The sequence below is a fragment of the Oryctolagus cuniculus genome, chromosome 14, assembly GCF_051225735.1.
Source record: "Oryctolagus cuniculus isolate XC-2025 breed Fujian yellow rabbit chromosome 14, ASM5122573v1, whole genome shotgun sequence".
Lineage (NCBI taxonomy): Eukaryota > Metazoa > Chordata > Mammalia > Lagomorpha > Leporidae > Oryctolagus > Oryctolagus cuniculus.
The window spans coordinates 55510246-55534121 of record NC_142880.1 but is presented as its reverse complement, the minus strand read 5'-3'; the positions used below and the strand labels follow the sequence as shown (position 1 = coordinate 55534121).

Genomic DNA, 23876 nt, shown 5'->3' with positions numbered 1-23876 from the left:
CAACCCAGGTCTCCAGAGTGGTAGGGACTCATGTACTTGAGCCATTAGCTGCTGGGTTCTAGAGTGCATGTTAGCAGGAAATTGGAATCAGGCATGGAGCCAGGGTATCCACTCAAGCACTGAAATGGGACATGGGCATCCCAAACAGCATCTTAAATGCTACATCAAATACCAGCCACTGGAAGAGAAGGATTTTAAATGTTATGGATTGTCATAAATTCCACGCAGTAGGAGCAGGGCAGTAATGAGCCACTTTTCAGGAAACTGTAGAACAAAATAGTATTTGTAGTCTAAAGATGTGACAGAGGAAAGCCTCAAATATGGCTCAAAATCAAGTTAAAATTTTATACTGGAGTCAGACATCAGTTGTATCAAAATTAGAACATCTGTGTGTGTCACCAGACAAGGATGGATATCTTGAAGAGGCTTTTGCCTGAAAGATAAACTTCATGGAAAGGATTGCACTTCCAGTTACAATTGTAGAGAATTAGATCCTTCTTGGACACAACACAAAGAGTGCTGTTACACAAGTATGTTGCAGCCTTTGCCAAAGAGGGAAGTGCAGAATAATGCAAAATATTTTACCCCTATTTTTAGATGACCTTAGTTAGATGATTAACTTTTGGTTGTTTATCTTTCATTAGCTTTTATTGATATGTGAAATTCAAGTTGTTGTGTTAATTTTTGACATAGCATTTAACAAATTTGTAAAATATTTGCAATCACTTGATCATTATTCCAATCATTAGGTAGAACATTTCCACTATCCAATATTACCCTTGCTACTTTGTAATCAATCTCTCCTTATTTTCTAGTTATTGACAATTAATAAACTGCTTCCTGGTACATGTTAAATAGAATTACATAATATATAGTCTTTGGGGACTTCCTTTTCCATATACTTTTGAAAATTATCCACTATATTTTGTCTTTCAAAAGTCAGTTAATTTTTACTATTGATCTGAATTCAATTATATGAATATGCAATTATTTATCAAATTTTTGATTGTATAAAAACTGTTATAAATGGCTGAACTCTTGTCTTTCCTCTACATGTTTTAGTTTATGTTTTTAAATACTCCACAATGACAATGTTGACTTCATTGTAATCTTATATTTAACTCCTTAGGGAACTGTGAAAAAGTTTTTTAGAGTAGCTGGCCTATCTTGCATTGCATTGCAAGAGGATTCTCATCAACATTTGGTATTAGTTTTTTCAATTTGTTCTTTGGAATAGGGTGTAAAAGTATTTCATTATACTCTTTTTCTTTAAATTTTCATATAATTGATAACATTGAGTATCTCATCCTGTGATACTTAGTAGTCATCCATTTTGTTTGAATAAGTGTGTCTTCAAATATTTTGGAAGTTTTTTTAATAATTTTTTCTTGTCAATGGTTTGTAAGAGAACTATATATATTATTTAGTAGATATGCATATTTTTCTTAAATTTTATTTCAATCTTTTGACATTTAGTTTGTTAACTGTAGTTATTTTGTAGTATCCCTTTTCCAAGATGAGAAAGTACTACTCATTAAGTACTCGTTTGTGGAGTTCTTCTATATAAATCAATATAGAATTTTATCAAATTCATGAGCTTGTAATGATATTAAATATTGGTTTCAGGGTATGACTCTGCATTTTTGCAATATAAACAATAGCACTTATAAAAAAGGTTAGATAAGGGAAAACATTTCTTCATCAAATTACTAAAATTAGCAAATAAAATTAATGATAGAGTTGGAATATCACCATGTTGCAAATATTAATGAATAAATAAGAAAAATAAAATTTTATTTTAATTTCATTTTTCTCTAGAACTCTACCTTTTGGTATGTAGACAGATTTCTAACCTATATAATTTTACTTCTCTTTGAAAAATCTTATTTTGATATTTCTTGCTAGGCAGGTCTACTGGTGATAAATTTTGTCAATTTTTAATTTACTGATGGTCTTGTTGGTTCCTCTTTCACTTCTAAAGGGTAATTTCAATGGGTAAAAAATTCTGGCTTGATAATTTTTCCTTTCATCACTTTAAATATTTCTTGCTTGACTGACTTCTGAAGAACACAGTTCTTCTCCTTGTTTCTCCTGTAAACTTTATTATTATCATTATTATTAATATTAATATTCTGCATCCAGGTGAAGTTCTAACTCTCCTGATAATACACAGTGATCCTTCCAGCAATACATCAGTTAGATTTCAAAATGTACCTACCAATGCTGTCTCCAGCTGTAGGATTCCCCACCAGTTTTCCTGATCCTCATAAAATGATTCTTTGTGACTCTCTGTCCTTGTATTAAGTTTCCAGGGTAACAGTTGACTCTGTGACCACAGTTACCTCACGTATTTAAGTATTGTTGATTTTTCAAGTTATTCAGCTTTGTTCATGCTGTGATGATGGTAGTGAAAAATCTCTAAAGTCTTTACATGTTAGACCAGAAACTGCAAGCACAAAAGTCTAAAACTTCTAGATAGTAATATAGCAGACAATCCAGATTACTTTTGGTTTGGTTATGAGTTGTATAGACAATATCAAAACTACTATTTGTGGAAGAAAAATTGACTCTAGAGTATCTTAAAAGAAGGAAATTCGTCTGTGAGAAAAACATTGTCAAAAGAATGAAACAGAAGAGACAGCCAGAGAGTAAATATTTAAAAAACTTGGATCTAATGAGAGGATTTTACCTAAAATATAGAAATAATACTTAAAACTCAACAGTAAGAAAACAAACAGCCCAGTTAAAAAGTAAACAAAATATCTGAATAGACAGCTCACCAAGACAGATATATAGATGCCAAAAAGCATGCGAAAGTATGCTTATCTTTGTCATGAGATAATTGTAGATTAAAATAATAACATTGCAAAAACCAAATGCAAGGAAGTGGATGCAGTAAAAACACTTTAGCTCATAGCTAGTCAGAAATAAAAATTATACAGCCACTTGGAAATACAGTTTGGCAATTTCTTACCAAGCTAAATACAGTTTTACTATAAAATCTGGCAAATAGATTCTAAGATATTTACCTAAACTTGGAAACTTACATTTACACAAAAACATGTATATAAATTTATGTAACAACCTTACTTGTTATTATCCAAACTAGGGACAACTGATGTATACTTCAATGGGTGTAAGTATAAACTAACTGTAGCATATCCATGTGAAAATTATTGTTTAGCAATACAAATAAATGAACTATCAAGACATGTAAAGGCTTGGTGGATGCCTCTGTGAATGACTAAGTTAATAAAGGCAGTCTAAATACCATGCATTGCATAGTTCCAATTATATGACGTTCTGGAAAGGGCAAAATTATGGTGAATAGAAAGATTAGGGTTTGTTAGAGGGTGAGGCGAAGCAAGGAAGGATGAATAGCAGCAGTGCTGATGATTCTTAGGGCAGTGAACCTACCATGCACGATCATTTAATTGTGCGTCTATTACAATAGGCATGCAGCAGAGATCTTAGAATTGTCCAATACAAAGAGTGAAATTGAATACAAACTTTTGACTTTATTCAATGCCATGTATAAATATTGAGTAATCAGTTATAACAAATGCACTATGTTAAGTTCAGTTGTAATTGAGGGTAATGTAATGGGAGATCTCAGTATCTGGGTTCCAATTGTGTGTAAATCTAAAACTGCTTGAAGTGTTAGTATTTGTAGTAGTGAATTAAAGCCATGGCTTACCACACCAGTTCAAACCCTGTCTACTCCTCTTCTGACTCAGTTTAAAGCTAATGACCTTGGGAAAGCAGCATACCACCCAGGCAGGAGACATGGATGGAGATCCTGGCTCCTAGCTTGAGCCTGGCCCAATTCTGACTATTGTGACCAGTTGGGGAGTGAACCAGTAGAAGAAAGATACTCTCTTTGATGTTCTTTCAAATAAATTAAACAGTTAATAAATCTTAAAAAATAAAACTTTTGTCAGAAAGTCTATTAATTTTACGAAAAAATATAAAACTATTAAGATGAGAATTCTTATCATACTTATCACTTTCATTTATTGTCCAGGGAAAATGTATCAGGAATATGGATAGGATATTCAGAAACGCCTCGATCTGTATAAAAGAGTTCTTCCCTTTTAATTTAAAGTTTACATAAAATTATTGTTATACACTTTGATAAAGGGTTCAAAACACATATTAAAGAAAATTGGCTCACTTGGTTAATCCTCCGCCTGCGGCACCGGCATCCCATATGGGTGCCAGGTTCTAGTCCCGGTTAATCCTCTTGCAGTCCAGCTCTCTGCTGTGGCCCGGGAGGGGCAGTGGAGGATGGCTCAAGTGCTTGGGCGCCTGCACCAGCATGGGAGGAAGCACCTGGCTCCTGGCTTCAGATACGCGCAGCGGCAGCCATGGTGGCCATTTGGGGAGTGAACCAATGGAAGGAAAACCTTTCTCTCTGTCTTTCTCACTGTCTGTAACTCTACCTGTCAAATTAAAAAAAAGAAAATTGTTCACATTAATTTTGAGGTCTATTGTTATGTCTTCATTCCTATATCTTAAGCAAATTTACTCATAAAAACTATTTATTGAAAGTCTTGACAGCATAATTTGTCATGTAAACTTTCCCAGATCATTACATAACTGATGTTTTAAAATTTCATCCCAAATTTTCGTTCTTGTGGATTTATCCTTGTGGTTGCCTATCTCACACTATTTTCAGTTTCCATGGCATTTTTGACTTTTCCAATATTCAGACTCATTTTTCTTTTTCTGTTTTCCAAGGGTTGATTTGCCTCATGCAATTTTTGTTAGATGTATTTCCATCTGAACTTGGGTGTTCATTTCTTAAACCTGGCAGCAAAATGATTCTGATTAAACTAATAGCTTAGTCAGACTTTATGCCAGTTGGATGCACAAAATTCTTGACTTCATTTTGCTATGACTGTACTTCAATGAAGATAGATTGTTCAAACTATTTTGATTAAAAGTTCCGATCAAAGTTGCATAATGGTTTGGCCACTGTGAATGTGAAATAGGGTAAATGAATTACGGGACATGAACTTAATCAGCTTCGTCTTGTTTATATCCAGGCTCCTCTCCAACTCATCAAGGTCATTTCGAATTTTAATCCAGCTTTTAAATGTGCTAATTGTCCTACCAAATTGGTGTCATCAGCAAATTTAATAAAGATACACTCTGGTTCATCACCCCAATCATTAATTTTAAAAATGTTTAATAGTAGCAGACTAAGTAATGACCCCTGAAAGAATATACTTAGCACTTAAAATTTTAGAAGATGATACTGTATCATCAGTTTCCTGACAGCTTGATGTTTTGCATCTGTTAAAGAAATTATATATTTTTATTTTATTAGAATTTCAAGTTGTATTCATCTACGTATAAATGCTAGTGTTAGACATTTTGGCATAAGAACTTGAAAATAGGGAATGTCTCTGCTATTTCCTGCTGACATTTTCATACAATTTCACTTTTACTTGAAATTCCTGAAATTAAAGTGAGTTGGCTGCCATCTCTCCTTCCTTTCTGTCTTATGCAACCTCACTTTTACAACAACCTAAACTCACTGAAACATGTGGCATCTTGTGTTTCACCCCTATTTCTGGTTCAATCACATCAACGTTACTTACAGTGACTTCCCATAGCCCTGTGATCCTTTCAATCCATCCTTTTCCAGACAAATATTCACATGGTCATACTTAGAGTTTACTGTTAGAGTAATATAACATTTCCCAAAATATAAATTTCAAATACTACATCACCCCACATCATCATCTATTGTTTTTCCTTTCTTACTTTAATATTTCCTCCAATAATGATTTTACCTAATTTCAGTGCAAAAATCTATCAACCCTATCAGTTTTCAATGTTAGCACTGCCCTTAAACATGTTCTTTCTTCTTTGCTCCATTTGGGTTCCATGGAATGATATTATTATTCTCCAGCAAACCTTACAAAACCTTTTAACTTCTTGCCTGTCTGTGTATTTGATGGATTGAGTTAATTTCTAAAGGTTGTCACAACTGGGTTGCTTAAAGCAATAAAAACTTATTCTCCCACATTTCTGGAGAATTGAAGTCCAAAACTAAGGTGACAACAGAGCCAGCTTCCCCTCTGGAGGATCTGGGGACGTTTCCTTCATTGCGTTTTCCCTGTATCTCATGATTTTTACCTAGAGAGGAAATATGGCCAGAGGAAATATAACACAAAGTTAATGAGGCATCTTTGTTATCACTCTGAACATTTCTTTCAGTTTCATCATGAATTTCAGTATTTTCTGTTATTTTTGCCTTGTTAAAATAGATTTCCTGGGGTGGGTGTTTGGTGCAGTGGTTGAGATGCCTCTTGCTATAACCACATTTCATAGTGACATGCCTGGATCAAGTTCCAGCTCTGCTTCTAATTTCAGTTTCCTGCTTCCCATTTGTGGGCACCCTGGCACGAAGCAGGTGATGACTCAAAATATTTGAATTCACATGGGAAACCTAGGTCGAGTCACTAGCTTCTGACTTCAGTCTATTCAAGATCCGGCTGTTGGAGGTATTTCAGAACTGGAGCAGAGGATGGAAGATCTCTCTTTTTGTCTCTGTCTCTTGGCTTTTCATAAGTAAAATTTGTCAACTAAAAATGTACATAAAAGTCACAAAATAATATAATAACTCTACCCTTCATCTAGATTCTTCAATTAGTATTTTTCTCATTAGTTTTATTTATGCTGGAAAACATTTTGTACCACTTTTTTGCCATTTATTTATTTAGCTAGACTTGCTTTTGGTATGTTTGTCTAGCTTTGTTTCCTAACAGATTGTTTCATTAAAATCATTAACAAAGAAACTTCAAATGCATGGTAACACGATTTTTCAATCAGAAAAGAATTCCACTCCTTTTAGCCTGCCTATTGGGATTTTCTTTTCAGTTTTTATTTCCATTTTCAAGGAAATAACTTACCTACCTCCAAACATGGTTCTTTTACTGACTCTGCTGTCTTCTCTTTGACAATACTGCACATGTTTAACCAAAACGGATTACTTCTTAAAAGTCCTCAATTACTGTTCAGTATTTCTGCTAAGATCTAATATGTGCATTGATTTAAAAAAACTCATGAATTCTGCAAATCCATGCACTGAAAATACCAGATCTTATAGAAGGATAATGGATATGACAGAGTAATTAAAACTTTGGCAGATTTGTAATCAGGACTTTGACTAAGCTTATCACCATCCTAATACTCATATTAGCATATTCAATCTGCACTGGCATTTGTACCCAGGATCAGTCAGTCCATCATCTACAGACAGCCCAGAGCTTCATGTTTCTTCCTTAGAGACTACCCTTGAGGGAACATCTTGCAAGAAACATGAATTCCACCACAATTAAAATTCTGATTGAATTTAGCTATCAATCAGTTTCTTTTTATGCAATTATTTTTAACACAGGGGAAAATGTCTTTCCATGTGCTTTATTTGTACTTGCAACATCATGGTATCACCAGAGAGCAGGATATCATGGAAATAAAGGCAGTGTTTTAGAGAGTAAAATGACTATTATCACCATGAAGGTAGATACTTTAACAGGTCCTTTCAATTATTTGATTCTTACATATTATTAAGGTTTTCTCTTTCCTTATGGGAAAGTGTTATTTAGTTCTAATCATTTAAATTCTAGAGAAGCTGTATTTAGAAAACTTTATCTTATTTTTCTACATTCATAACATTCATATTCCTTTATAGGTCTATGTTATTTGCAGTACATTTCATTATCTTTGCATGCACTGTAGCAGAATGGACTGCAAATGATCACACAACACTGATGTAGTTTGCTATACATTTGACCCCATTCCTGTATGAGAAGACAATCTGTCTTATGTGGATTTTATTCTACCACTATAACTTCCTTTTCTGTTCAGTAATGAAAAGAAATCATAATACTGGAAAAGCCAAATTGAATTTATTTGTATCACTTCCAATATGGTTAAATCAATTGTTTTTTGTTTGCCTTACTTCTTTCTGGAATACTTTGAAAAATAAACACATTACTATTTATTTCAATAGCAATATACTACATAATATGTAGGTTGTGAGTTTCTAACTTGATGTTTCTGCATCAGCTCTTCGCTGATATTATAGTATCCAGGCTTTTATCTATTTATATGTTTCTTTATTTGTTTTAATATTATAATTATATTAGAGGCATTGAAGGTGCTGTTAACATTTTTTCCCAATTTTTTTGACCGATGTTATGGCAAGATTATGTGAAATTATTTAGAACTTTTGCCATTCTCAATAATTTTACCAATAATAATGTATGCACCACAAAGGCATTACATGCCTGAGGTTATAACATGAAAATAAAATTAATACATAAAATTGATCCTAAATGAAATTTCTAGAGATCTGCAGTTACATTTTTTATTTGTCCTCCTTGAAATATAGCTATATTTACACTCTAAATAGTTAGTTTGGGGCCAGGAAGCTGAATACTGATCATTGAAATATGGCAGAAATTGATGCAATTCCACTCTCCAGGTTTAGCATTTAAATTTTGTTGCATACAAATACAAAGAACTATTAGTTCTTCCTATTACATGGCAAAATTAAAGCTAATGTCATAAAGACTAAAAGCACTGACAGTGAAAGGAATTTTAATCATAAAATGCTATATAGTCAGAAATGCATAATCTTAACAACTTCCATTGAATTCTATGGTGTAATAAATGAATGCTTATTGTGCCCTAAATAGAAAATATTGGTGTTTGTTTCGGCATGACTAACACAATGACAAATTGCAGAAAGATGTATAAAGGTGGTAGAAGTAGCTGGTCTGGAGGTGTCTAGAGAAGAGTTCACCTTACAATATTTGTATCCTTTCCTCTTCACAATTCAACATGGGACAAAAACATGCATATCATATTTTGCTATCATAAAGTACATTAAATGCAGTTTTCCATGTGGAGCTTTTAAAGGCATTCCACTGTTCCGAAGATTCATCCTTCACAGACATGTGAAACTGTCCTGTGTGCTTTTTAGCAACTACTGTCCTCAAGAATGATTATTTTCTCATGTAAGTAATCTGTATTTTCACAGGCAGATATCATTGGGAACAATAGGAATTAGTATCTATTTTCTGTTCCTTTATAAAGAATTTACCAATGTCCCTGTGGGAAGCAACTTTTGCTATGTCAGCTCCACATATTTGACATCAATCAGCCCTTAGCTCTGGATAAGCATAATTTTCATAGCAATTCCTCTTTCAGATATGATTGGGTCTTTGTCCCAAAATGGCGCATGAGACAGTATTGAGATTTTTAGTGAAAGGATTAACAATGAGGCATACCATTCTACTGCTTGTGATAGGACAGAATCCTGGACCTGTAGTGGGTACCTTTATCTCTGCCTGGAAAGTCACTGTCTGAAAATAAAACAATGACAAATGGAAAGGAACATAGTTGGAGCAAATCATTCATTCTTCGTGATGGTTTCCAAACACTTGAAAACAGTCTTATGAAAGTTCGATTCATCTATTGGCCTATTTTTTTTTCCTCCTTTGATTCAATACGATATTTTTGCTTAACCTGATTTGAGTGGAATATTGAAAGAGAGAGATTATGGTCTAGTTTCCAGCTGAAAAGTTGGAACTTTACTTAATTTTTTTTCCTGCAATTTAAAGTCAAGTAGGGATTATCAGTGAGATTAAGTTATGGTTCAAAAATGACCAATGCCATGAAGTATATCACCAACTCTACTCAATAAAAGGATGAAACTGGTTATGAATGCAAAATTTCTTTGGGAATAAGAATCAAAAATTATGTTTGGGTGGAGGTGTGGAAGCCATCTATGCTTAGTACAGCCTCTTCCCTCTTTGGCCTTGTCCCTACTCACTGTGAAGAAATTTTCTAAGAGTCTGGACATGCTGCATTGGTATTTGCTTGTAGATATTCCTTTCTCCTGCTAAGTTGTGTGGTCAAATATGCCTTGAGTGCTATCTGAAAGAAGAGTGTATGAGACTCTAGATTTCTACAGTAAAACATTTAGCTCTTTATGTCTTCTACCCAGTATTGATTCCCTTTACGCAGACCAGTTTATAAACCAGTAAGTCACCTAAAGTGTCTGTATTACAAAAATAAGAGTATATTGCAGAAATATTAAACTTCTTTTCTGGAATTTAACTGAAAATTTATCTGTTTATGTTTTAATTAGAAACACAATAAGTAAAGATTAAGTCAGTAATTGAATGGTTGGTTCTCTGAAATCATAGGGATCATAAGTGCACTGGGGAACCGAAAGCAAGATCTCTGTTTTTAATATGAGATTTATGTTTTATTGAGTTGTATCATAGCATAATAAAATGATTCATAGCTTTGACATCAAAATGAGGAATTTATAATTAAAATTATTTGAATTTTTAAACAGAAGTTTGAATATGGCTCAAAAGTAATTATACTTTACTAGATGCTTCACCCCACTCAGTGAAATGCATGTGTGCTGTTCTTTCTTACGGGTCTTTTTAATTTTTTTAGGGAATTGGTTATTCTATCATCCTTACTTAAAAACTGTACATGTTCAATATTGTTTTACTACACCACTGAGCACTGAGTAGCTTACCAATCCATAATATAGGCATAATATATAATCAAAAATAATTATTTTTTTTCATCTGTTCTGTATTACACACTGATTAAACTATTATGCTCACTTCTTTTCATGTTGCAACATAACAAGCTCAGCAAACCTTGATTTGTTTTTTAAGGGAAAGCAACTGAGGTGTTTTGCGTTTTGTAGGAATAGAAAAACGTTCAGCTAGTTCCTGTTTCACTAGAGAGAAATGCATTCTTGAGAGAAATTCAGCATGATCTAATACTGCAGCCTTCTGCCCAAAGTACATCATTACAGTGACATTCCAGCCAGAGAGTCCCTGCTTTGTCTTGCGTCTGGTGATACTGATTAAGATGTCCCTCACAGCATCTCTCAGGAACGCATACTTCTGTGTGTTCAGGACTGACTTTTAAACAACGGCACATTTAATAGCAACTCATTTGGCAAAACAACTAAAAACTCTGAGGAATATCAATAAATGGATTGAATTAATAATGTATTCTGAAAATGCATTCTTTCTTCTCTTTTGATGCTACATATTTTTTAATGGATGGACTTTTTCACATATGCACATCCTGGTCGTTTTATTTCTTTAGTAATCAGAGACATCATAACCATGAAGCAACTGAGCATTGTGAATGTTAGCAGTTAAGGTGTTTTGTAAATAACTTCTGGTATGAAAAGAAGTGGTTGTTAAATTATTACTTACATTTCCTGGAGAATTACTTATATTTTTATATAAAATTATATGTATATATTATATATATTATATAAAAATAACTTTATATTATTACTCACATTTTCTAGAATAGGACAAACTAGAAACCAGGACTGCAAAATTAAGGATTTCTTCATTTGTTCATATGAAGAACATGGGGCCTGAATTGGGACAACTTTATAAGTGCTCATCACTACAAATATACTGAGTCTGATATGGTATAAAGAGGTAGCTAGGTAAGGGTCATGAGGCTGGAAGTCACAAGCCACCTGGGAGAGCACCAGCTGAATGGCCACTCCATTCTTGACTTCAGAAGGTTTCTTCCTGGGTCCAAACCCTGGCTTCCATTTTTTTTTTTTTTTTTGAGAGGCAGAGTGGACAGTGAGAGAGAGAGACAGAGAGGAAGGTCTTCCTTTTCCCTTGGTTCACCCCTCAATGGCCGCTGCAGTGAGCGCACTGCGCTGATCCGAAGCCAGGGGCCAGTTCTCCCAAGCACTTGGGCCATCCTCCACTGCACTCCTGGGCCGCAGCAGAGAGCTGGACAGGAAGAGTAGCGACCAGGTCAGAATCCGGCACCCCGACTGGGACTAGAACCCGGGGTGCCAGCGCCACAGGCAGAGGATTCTGGCTTCCTATTTTAAAGAGCATTTATTTCAGAAAATTTGCAATTGTAAATTCTTTCTCTATTGCTTTGAGAAGTGAATGTTCTTCAACCCAGATTTGTCTTTAGAAGACCCAGAGTTATCCTTTTAATATGAAATAACACCCTTCTTTCAAGTCTTTATATAAGGACTGAGGTCTAATTTCCATAGAAGACAATTAGCAAATCCAGACAACCTAATCACCTTGACCAACCTCCTCACTAACATCTTCCTCCATACTATTCCATTGGCTTATCCACCATACAAAAATCTTCCTGCCTTTTTTTTCAGCAGGGTGTAAGCTCAGTCCTTCTCCTGTATTGCAGCATTCTCTTTCCCTTGTTGCAGTAGTCTTGAATAAATTTTCCCTACTATGTTTAACAGGGCAGGTGCAATGTTCCTTTTACAGCATACAAGCACTGGAGATTAATATCGAGCAACTGAGAGTGATGCCAGCAGACAGCCATCCAACAAACAGGGACTTGGCTTCTAGCTGCAAAACACTGAATTGTTTAAAAGAATCTTGAAAGCAGATTCTTCCCCAGGATCTCCAGGGAACAGCCTAGCTATGCGAATGCCTTGATTTTGGCCAGGTGACACCAAAATAGTGAACCCAGTTCAGCCACCTGGACTTCTTTCCTACATGATCTATGTAAGTTCCTGAATTTATGGGAATTCATCAATGAACAATAAAAAATAAAAACACTTCAAGTGATTTGTTAAAGCTTTATTTATTTGAAAGGAAGAGTTAGAGAGAAGAAGAAACCCCAAATGGCTGCAATTGAAGCCAGGGAGCTTCATGTGGGTCTCCTTCATGTTGGTGGCAGGGACACACACATTTGGGCCATCTTCCTCTGCCTTACCAGGTACAGTAACAGGGAGTAGAGTCAGAACTGGAGCAGCCAGGAAATGAACTGGTGCCCATGTAGGACTCTGGCATTGCAGGTGGTGGCTTGACCCGCTGTACCATGATGCTGGCCCTACCTCAAGTGATTTTTAAACTTCCTTTTTATAGTCTAAGTAATAAAATGTAGAAAACATAGTGTTTTAAATTTAGATCTTTTAAGGATAACATATTGTCGCTCCCCCTCTTCGTGGAGGAACGACACAGGACCCTGCGCTGTTCTTTTGTCTGCTCGGCCCTTCCCGGGTTTGCTGCTGGTTCTTCCCGGGTTGGCTACCGACCCTTCCACCTCCGTGGAAGGGCGGTTCCCCCTGCCACTTTCCCCACTTCCGCGGGGGAGTGGCACACCGCCGGCCGGCTCTCTCGGGGGCTGCTCAGATGTTATTCGGATGTACCCCTTAGATGTTCCTGGTGCATGTTGTCTCTCTCCTCCTTTATAGCCCTCTTCCACCAATCCCAACTCTGCTACCTACACGCCGAGTACGCTGCTCTCCTCCAATCAGGAGCAGGATCAGCTCCTGCAGGTTACTGGTAGAACTGGAGGCAGCTGTGTAAAAGTTGTTTACTCCTCTCCCAGCGCCATATTGTGGGAGAGCAGATGCATAGAATAAGTCTTAATTCCAGTAACTTAGTCTAGTCCGAGTTGCTCCCCACAACATATGTATATAAATTAATGTATTTCCACTATACACAGTAAATAACAAATTAATAAAAAATCTTACTGGAAATAAATAATTTGAATAGTGTTTTGTTTTTTACTCTGTCCCACATTGGTAGATATGCATGGTAGAAACGTTTTTAGTTAGTAATATAGCACAAAGCAGGTAAGTATTTGGAATGAACTTCAATTTAAATATGAACAATTTAAATATGAACAATTTAAATATGAACTCTCTAATATTTGTTTCTTTTTTTTTGGAAAGATTTATTTATTTGTTTATTTGAAAGTCAGAGTTACGCAGAGAGAGAAGGTGAGGCAGAGAGAGAGAGAGATGTCTTCCATCCACTGGTTCACTCCCCAGTCAGCTGCAACTGCCGGAGCTGTGCTGATCCGAAGACAGGAGCCAGGAGCTTCCTCTGGGTCTCCCACGGGGATGCATGGGCCCAAAGGCTTGGGCTATCCTCTACTACTTTCCCAGGCCACAGTAGAGAGCTGAATTGAAACTGTAGCAGCCTGCCGGCGCCACGGCTCACTAGGCTAATCCTCTGCCTTGCGGCGCCAGCACACTGGGTTCTAGTCCCGGTTGGGGCGCCGGATTCTGTCCCGGTTGCCCCTCTTCCAGGCCAGCTCTCTGCTGTGGCCAGGGAGTGCAGTGGAGGATGGCCCAAGTGCTTGGGCCCTGCACCCCATGGGAGACCAGGAGAAGTACCTGGCTCCTGCCATTGGATCAGTGTGGTCACCGGCCGCAGTGCGCCGGCCGTGGCAGTCATTGGAGGGTGAACCAATGGCAAAGGAAGACCTTTCTCTCTGTCTCTCTCTCTCTCTCACTGTCCACTCTGCCTGTCAAAAAAAAAAAAAAAAAACCACCCTGTAGCAGCCTGGACTCGAACCAGTGCCCACATGGGATTTTGGCACTGCAGGCAGTGGCCCAACCCACCATGCCACAGTGCCAGCCCCAATATTTGTTCTTTAGACAATTTGACATAGATCCTCTAAGGAAACTTGGAACCTAAGATAGTCAATTTTGAGATTTTTTTTTTCAAGTTGCTTCCAAATTTATAAATATGGAACAATGTGCTTTAAATTGCACAACACTCATGTAATACACAGTCCTTAAGCTTCTCAGGTCTGTTTTTTTTTTTTTTTTTTTTTTTAAGATTTACTTATTTATTTTAAAGTACAAGTAAGAGAGTGAAGGAGAGACAGAGAGAGACCTTCCATCCTCTAGTACCCTCCTGAAATGGCCACAACAGTCAATGCTGGGACAGGCCAAAGCCAGGAGCCAGGGGCTGCATCAGGGTCTCCCACACGGATGGCAGGGGCCCAAGTACTGTACCCGACTTCTGCTGATTTTCCCAGACTGTTAGTAGGGAGCTAGATCAGAAGTGGAGCAGCCAGATCATGAACCAGCACCTATATGGAATGCCGGCATCGCAAGCTATAGCTTTACCCACTATGCCACAATGCTGGCTCCTGGGTTCTTTATGTCAAAAAATAAAAATAATTCTTCACCTAGAAAACATTCCTAGGCCAAGCCTACATATTAATCTAAAAGGAATGCAATTCATTAAGTAATCAACTATAGTACATTAACAAAATTATTTTATCATAATTATATTTAAAGTTGAAGTTTTATGACTTCATTCACACAATACAGAGCATAATCATCTAAAGTATTTACTGAATCATACCTTACCTCATATTTCCAAGAATGTTACATGCTTGTTTGCTATGAGTATTACTATGCAATTAATTCTGGTGACAATGAATTTTAAATTATGTTACATATTTGATTATAGCAAACCCCTTGAGTGCTGAACCTCTTCCACTTTACACACTAGTATTGCTTTGTAAACCCTGTTATATGCTCATACTATTTTTAAAAAAGATTTGATTATTTGCTTGAAAGTCAGAGTTACACAGAGAGAGAAGGAGAGGCATAGAGAGTGAGAGAGAGAGAGATAGTGAGAGAGAGAGAGAGAGAGAGAGAGAGAGAGAGAGGTCATCCATCTGCTGACAGCTGGAGCTGCGCCAATCCAAAGCCAAGAGCCAGGAGTTTCTTCCAGGTCTCCCACCTGGGTGCAGGGGCTCAAGGACTTGGGCCATCTTCTACTGCTTTCCCAGGCTGTAACAGAGAGCCGGATCAGAAGTGGAACAGCCAGGACTTGAACCGTTGCCCATATGAGGTGGTGGCTTTACCTGTTACACCACAGCACCGTCCTCTATATGCTCCTACTAACTTCGCTTGCTGCAGGATCAGACCATGATCACTGAGTTTGTCACAGATTGCCACAGATGTGGAAAGTAAGATCTGATTGGTAAGTCTCCATTCTACTTTTGGTGGTGATTTCATCAGAGAAACTTCTCAGTATGTGACCTTAAGCCATGCATAGTTATTTTCTTTACGTTTTCCAAATGTTTCATTCTTAATTTCAGTAAAAGCATTCCCATAAGAATGGATATTTTGGCTCTACCCAAAACACAATTTTCATATGCTAAGATTTTTCCCTGTAACCATCTGAGCCTTATTTTTCGATCAGCAGACATTTAATTTACACGTGATATCAAATTAAAAACTATGTGCAAATGTATACTATGCTTAAAGCAATAGTTCACTTTTAATGAATCTTCTCCTTATTCTTATTTATGGTTTCAGAAACACAAATTGCTGAGGATTTGCATAATACTGATTGAGTTCTAATGATTTTAAAACCTGTAAAGCATCCACTGTACTCACAGCACTGTAACATCACTTACTGATATTCACTAAAAATGTAGCCATTTTACTTACTCTGCCATGTGATGAAGAAAATAGAACTTAAACACACTGTTAATAGAATTGTATTAGGTACCCCCCACTGAGAAAAATAACAAAGTAATGTCTTACAGAGTTAACAGATAAATTAAGATATAGGTAGAGAAAAAAGAGTGAAAAAACATGATGAAATTTGAAGAACTGCTCTGGAAAGTTGGCCATCAATTGAATGGCTAAAAGATGCATTATTATCAGAAGACTATCTGGTTCTTATTTAGTGCACAATGAATATATGATTACCTTATTATTAATATTAAAATTATTAATATCACATTTTAAAAACATTCAAAGCTTACTTCACTTTCTGCCTTAGATTGATTGGATTTTTTTTTTTACTGTCCATGAATTAACTCATTTAATGGGATATGAGTTTTAAGTCAACTATGCATGAAGTACTCTATGGGTACCTGTGATGAAATGACCCCTGGTTTTATGATCTCCTAGTATAATCAGGGGCATTGAAAAAACAAAATTACTTAAATAAAGTGGCATCTGATGCTATCATTTTCTTTAAGAAGAAGTAAAAGTTACTGTAGAAATAGATTAAAAATATGTTGACTCACATAGAGAAAGTAACATTTAAACGAGACTCTGAATTAACAGTGTGCATGATTAAAAAAAAGCATGAAATTCCTAAAGCAGAAAGGGAACCACTGTGTTTGAGGGGATAGGATATACGTATACAATAGTGACAGCAACGTTGTCAGAGTGCTGAGAATGGAATGGAACGGGCTGAAAGGTAGGCGTGAGGCATTTAGGGCCTTAGATCCCAGGTTGATGATTTTAGACCAGGGGTTGGAAACCCAAGGAACCATTGCTAGGTTGTAAATTAGAATGGACATGATCCTCAAGATTTTAAAGGAGACTGCTTTAGGTCTGTTTACAAATCCAGTTGATTTGGAGGTAGCATAATTGTGGGAGGCCCAACTATAGAAAGGTAGAACAGTTACAGAGGCAAGAACTGATGCTCTCTTAATTAGATAAGTAGCTCTGAGCTGAAGAGAAGATAGGGCATTTATGGAAAGTTTTAACATGCAGTACAGACAGGGCTGGGGATGTTGAGTGATTAGACATGTCATCAGTTGTAAATGCAAAAGTTATGAGGGCAATTAATGGTATAATAGGTTTCATGGTTGATGACTTTTAATTTTATGTATTGTTTACTCTCACAATATTTTGGCAGTCCTGAGATTATTTTTAAGGTTACAAAAATGTCATCTGGCCAGCTATTAATTAGCCTCTCCCTATCCTGTAACAAACTATGACATTTTGAACCAAGTGGGAATATGGGACTTTAAATACTTTAAAACTTTAAGGTTATGAACATTTAGTAAAAGTTTAATGAAAGTCTCTGGCCAACAGATGCAAAGCATAATTCAGATACTGAACATTATTAATTGCAGGACAGGCGGCATTTTGTGCAGTAGTGAAGATGCCGCTTTAGACACCCGCACTCTCTTGTTAGATTGGGTGAGGTCAAGTCCTTGCTCTGATTTCAATTCCAGCTTCCTGCTAATATGGAACATGGGAGGCAGTGGGTGATGGTTCAATTGTTTGGGTCCCTGTTGCCCATGTGGGAGAACTGAAATGATGTCTGCTCTCCTGGCTTCAGCCTAGCTTGGTAAAAGCCAGGCTGCTGCAGGTAGTTGCGGAGTTGCAGAATGAATCCACAGATGGAAAATTCTCTCTCTCTCTTTTTCTCTTTCTCTGCTTTTCAAATGTACTGAAAATAATTTTAAAAATTATATTGTATATTACATACTATTATTGCTGCTAATGCTTATCTGACAAGTAACCAGAGATATTCTTTAAATAAAGTGGTCAAATGACCACTTCTGCTTACCAATTCACTTGCCATTTTGTAGCAACAGACATCCTAAATCTACCAGTGATAGTTTTATTGATTGCTCCTCCTCCTAATCCAGTTGGGAAACAACTGGTCCGAACAACAAAGAAAAAAAGTAAGATGTTTCCTCTTTTATCTTCACTTGTGGTTAAATTTTTATCAAACATGGGGAAATCTGTAAAAATGAAAATAACATCACAAAAAGACAAATTCTCACATTATTATGCTGAACAGCTGAACCTCTTATATACTGAAGTTCTCCATTCACATTTTCGGCCAATTTTATTACCATGTTTGCATAAACACAAGATCTATACTCCTTTTGGGGTTTAATAGGTTTTACTCTTTATTAAAAAGAAAGTATAATTTGTTCTCATAAATAGATTTTAATTTTTCCACCATAAAAGAGCAGACAGCTGATAATTTTAAAATAGCAAATTTCTATCGTCTTAAGTGATACATTAGGATTATGTTATGATGTTTGGCACTTGTTATATAATATTATACTTGAAGCAGTTAGGCAAGCAAAAATTAATTTAATAATTATAAAATGAGAATGTATGTAGGCTTTTTTTTTTTTTTTACTTGACAAAGTTATAGACATGAGAGAGAGACAGAGAGAAAGGTCTTCCTTTTCCATTGGTTCACCCCCAAATGGCTGCTGCGGCCAGCGCGCTGCACTGATCCAAAGCCAGGAGCCGGGTGCTTCCTCCTGGTCTCCCATGCAGTTACAGGGACCCAAGCACTTGGGCCATCCTCCACTGCCCTCCCGGGCCACAGCAGAGAGCTGTGCTGGAAGAGGAGCAACCAGGACTAGTGCATGGCAACCCAATCGGGACTAGAACCCAGGGTACAGGAGCTGCAGGTGGAGGATTAGCTAAGTGAGCCACGGCACCAGCCACCAAAAGTATGTAGTTTTAAAAGATAATGGAAAATTTAGAACTCAAGATAGGAAAATATAATTAGGATTGATCTTGTGAATACAAATTTGATAAATTATAAATATAATGAAGATACAATGTCACATTTAGATGAAAAAAATTAAAAATAAAAAGGAACCTTTGTTAATATACCATAATTGGCTCACAAGTGCTACAGTGTATTGTTTCTCCCTTAAAGTAAGTTATTGGGAACTGAAGGAAATAGAGTTCATTTGCAGCCTGCATGTAGGCTTGTATGTGTGTCTATATGTCCCCATTTTTTAACTACTGACCACACATTTTGCTTAGATCATTGAATCATATTCATTTCAGTTAAAATAAGACAGACAAAAAGTGAAAGTGTTCATTTGTAACCATAAGCAGGTGTGTTTTTAATATCAAACACAAAGATAACCTGCAGTACAGCTGACTATACTGGAGGAAAAAAACCATTAAAGGCTGGTGCCGCGGCTCAATAGGCTAATCCTCCGCCTTGCGGCGCCGGCACACCGAGTTCTAGTCCCAATCCGGGCGCCGGATTCTGTCCCGGTTGCCCTTCTTCCAGGCCAGCTCTCTGCTGTGGCCCTGGAGTGCAGTGGAGGATGGCCCAAGTGCTTGGGCCCTGCACCCCATGGGAGACCAGGAGACGCACCTGGCTCCTGCCTTCGGATCAGTGCGGTGCGCCGGCCGCAGCACGCCAGCCGTGGCAGCCATTGGAGAGTGAACCAACGGCAAAAAGGAAGACCTTTCTCTCTGTCTCTCTCTCTCACTGTCCACTCTGCCTGTCAAAAAAAAAAAAAAAAAAAAAAGAGAGAGAGACCATTAAGCAGCGGTTTAATTTACTTCCTCATCATACATGGTAATCTATTAGCCTTGGAGACCTTCTTCCAGGCCATTTCTTCTGGTCATAAGGCAAATGAAACTGCTCTAAATCCGTGATGCAGAGTCAGCCAACTTAATTGCATAAATCAAGAAGTCCTTCTTAATTGGATTGTCTGGCCTTCAGAATTCATGTGTGCCTTCCTTTCTGAGTTGAAGTGTGCTAACATTCCCTGTGAAAGAACAAGTAAAAACCGCTCTCCAATCTTTCCAAGCATTTCCCTTAAATGTTGTCAATATTTCCCTCAAACAACTCTCAGAAGATTTAATTAAATAATTTTTTTCTTGTGGAGACAATACAAAAAGTATTGACACATTCTCTTTCGTCTTTAATGGCAGAATTAAATCATATTTTTGATGCTCAGTAGAAGCATCCAGCATGTATTACAAATGACTAATGTAGCCTTAATTTTACTTTGTGTGAGGAAGGTCTATCCTAATTAATTTCGTATCAAAACTTACCATTCTGTAATACTGTCTTTGGCAGGAGGAAAGGAATTTAAGATCAAAGTCCTGAGGTAGTTTAAGGAATAAAGAAAAATAGAGAGGGTACATGTATAGATACAAAGCCTAACAGATCGTGACTATGAAAAAAAATTCTATCAAAACGCAGAACTAGTAACATGACAGTGCAAAGGCTATAAAAGGGTTCAGCTGCTGAATGTTCCTCTATTTGTAGAGTTAGGATGGTTAGTGCAGTTGTTGCAAAAAATGGATAAATGCACTACGGATATAGTTAGAATTACAACAGGGTAAGTAATTAGGAGGCAACACATAACTCTAATAAAGTACTTTCTGACAAAGAAAAATTTGTCTTTCTTGGGGCTGGCATTGTGGCATAGTGCATTCAGCCACCTCCTGCAATGCCAGCATCCCACACAGGGGCAGTTTGTTTCCTGGCTGCTTTACTTCCAATCCAGCTCCCTGTTAATGGCCTGGGGGAAAGAGCCGAATATGGGCCAAGTGTCTGAGTTTAGATAGAATGTTTTTATCTGTGTTTAGATAGAATGTTTTTTGTAGTCTTGATCTGTTAAGCTTTGTATTTGTACATGTGGGAGACCTGAATGAACATCCTGGCTTTGACTGGCCCAGCTCTGGATGTTGCAGCCATCTGGGGAGTGAACCGACAGATGGAAGATCTCTTTCTCTCTTTCCCTTTCTTTCTCTGTAAATCTCATTTTCAAAATAAATAAATGAATTTGTTTTAAAGTTTGCATTTCTTGCACACATTATACCCTATGCATATAATCAGATATGCTCAGGTAACCACTCTGGGATGTCATCTAATGGAGAATGTTAACATGAGTATCTCTGAACACCAGAGTGGTTGGAAATGAATGTGGAAAATTACTAAGGGATCCTTAAGAGTTGTGTCCTAATGTTACAATCCACATTATTCCTCATATCACAATGTCACAAAGTCACAGAAACCTTCAAAAATTTCTTCAAAAGCAAAACTTCAAGAACTTTTACCATGTTGCTCTGAAGAAAAAGCTAGAAAGATTTGGTGAACAACAGCGCTGGTTTTCACAGTTGTCCTCTTGGTTCAACATATATTCAGCATCTTCTCCAGAAAAATACTATTTGAATGTATGAACTAGAGATGGTGTAAGACCCTAGATACAAAGGCCTATAAGTGATAAAGAGAAAAAGTCATCTCTCTGTGGATTGAAGGAGTTAGAACAATAAAATTGAGAGAACAAAAGAGTTCGTGGTCCACAGCAATTCTGCTATGATAGTAAGATTACAAAGGTATATGCTCATATATTTTTGGAATGTGTTCTTAGAATCCAAAATCACCTCTTGGGAAGACATTCCCAAATATGCTACTCTCAGTGTTCCTTGTTTCCTATTCCCTGTTAGGGTCTTCTTTTTCCCCTTTGTCCATATCAAGTCTGTAATGAGCCATGTGTCCATCTGAGCAGCTGAGGGGGTACATCCATTCACTTCCTGCTTATAAACCACCGACTTAAATGATTGTGATAGGTATAGAGATTGAGAAACTATATATCTATATTTTATATCTATATTCCTGATTTTTTACTGAAGTATATTTCTCTAGAAATATGGTGGGCTTTTTTATTCCATTTTCCCTAGATTATTGTGACATGGACAATCATTACAGTTATTTTATAGACAGAATTTTAAGGTTCTTTCTGTTTTTTTAATTCCCTTTTTTAAAAAGATTTATTTTATTTATTTGAAAGACAGAATTACAGAGAGAGGTCTTGCATCAGCTGGTTCACTCCCCAGATGGCCGCAATGGCTGGAGCTGTGCTGATCTGAAGCCAGGAGCCAGAAGCTTCTTCCAGGTCTCCCACGTGGGTGTAGGGACCCAAGGACTTGGGTCATCTTCTACTGCTTTCCCAGTCTATAGCAGAGAGCTGGATCAGAAAAGCAGCAGCCGGGACTAGACTGACATCCATACGGGATGGCGGTGCTTCAGGCAAGGGCTTTAACTTGCTATGCCACATTGCTGGCCCCAATTCCTGTATTACTTTTACCTTCTCTATCTGTAAAGACCATAAGACTATCATATATTAAGGCCAACCTACACTTTTATTACATTTCTTGCAATATTTTTTTCCAATTGAAAAAAAAATTATCAAGGATACATATCCCATTTTTAATACAAGGCTGTTTAATCACTCCTAATTATTAAAGTATATCTCAGAATTATTGTTATTATTTTGCATTTTAAAAGTTTTTTAAGTCCCTAAACTTGACTCAATTCTATTTCATTTATTTCTGAGCTTATCTCTTCTAAATGCAGTAAACAGCAAGAAAGCTCTGCATTCACAAGAAGAAATAACTCAGAAATGAATGTGTCATTAAGTAATCCAAAAAGAAATAGAATGCAATCTTTTTCCAAACTATTTCTTCAGGACTGCATTCTCATAATAGCCCTGAAATTACACACACACACACACACACACACATTTTGGTGAGAGTTTTGCCAAGTGTTTTGTCAATGTCATAGTGATTATCTCATAATAAATTGTCACTTTCCAATCTCTGTTATTCATTTCTTTGCCCCTCAGCTACCTGCTTCTATATTTGAATTTTTCCCCAGAACACCTTAATTTACCTGAAAGCAATATCCCTGTAAATGGATATGAAAAGTAGGTAGCATAACAGAAAAGTGAGCACAAAATCATACACCTAGTCCATAATCCTAAAAAAAAAAAAAAAAAGGCTTGTTAGCATTAAGACAAAGTAAACTGGAACAACCATCAGAGAAATACAAATAAAAGTAAATTTTCACTCTGGATTGGAGAGGATATTGGTGTAATTAGTTGGAAATTACAACTTGAAATGCCATAGTATTGTTGAAGATGTTCATAACTTATGACAGAAGACCTAAAATCATAAAACCATAAATTAAAAGTAAGTAGTTACATTTTATATAATTAATTACCATAAATTAATTATATAAGTGGTAATAATAAATTGTAGAAATGGTAATAAATAAATATAAATAAATTATACAAATGGTAATAATTAATTACCATTGAATAATTCAATGAACTGAATCTCTACACAAAATTTTATTGATTAAAATAAATATATCAGATAGAAACACAGTGTGAATAAGTAAGCAAAACAGATAAACCTAAGTTAAGTTTAAGGATGGATACAGAGTTGATGTAATTTTTGGAAAATTTAGGAGATAATTAAAGCACATTTTAGCCCAAGGTTACTCAAGTGAGTAGCAGAAGGGCTTCGTATTTGCTGATGCATAGCTGGGGGCTTGTGGTGTACTGATCCTAATAATAACTATCTCTCCTTATTTTAACTTACTTGAACCTGGCATATGTATGCCCATGAGTCTTTTTTTTTTATGTTCAAATTTTACTAAGACAACTGCAGGCAAATAAATTAAAACAAACAATCAATCAAAAAGAAACCCACAAATTGTGGGGTC

General features: G+C 36.5%; 1 pseudogene; it reads right to left on the bottom strand.

Annotated features, from left to right (window-relative positions):
- Positions 1-23876, bottom strand: part of LOC127489576 (ubiquitin-conjugating enzyme E2 variant 2 pseudogene) — a 167536-nt pseudogene that overhangs the window by 38752 nt on the left and 104908 nt on the right.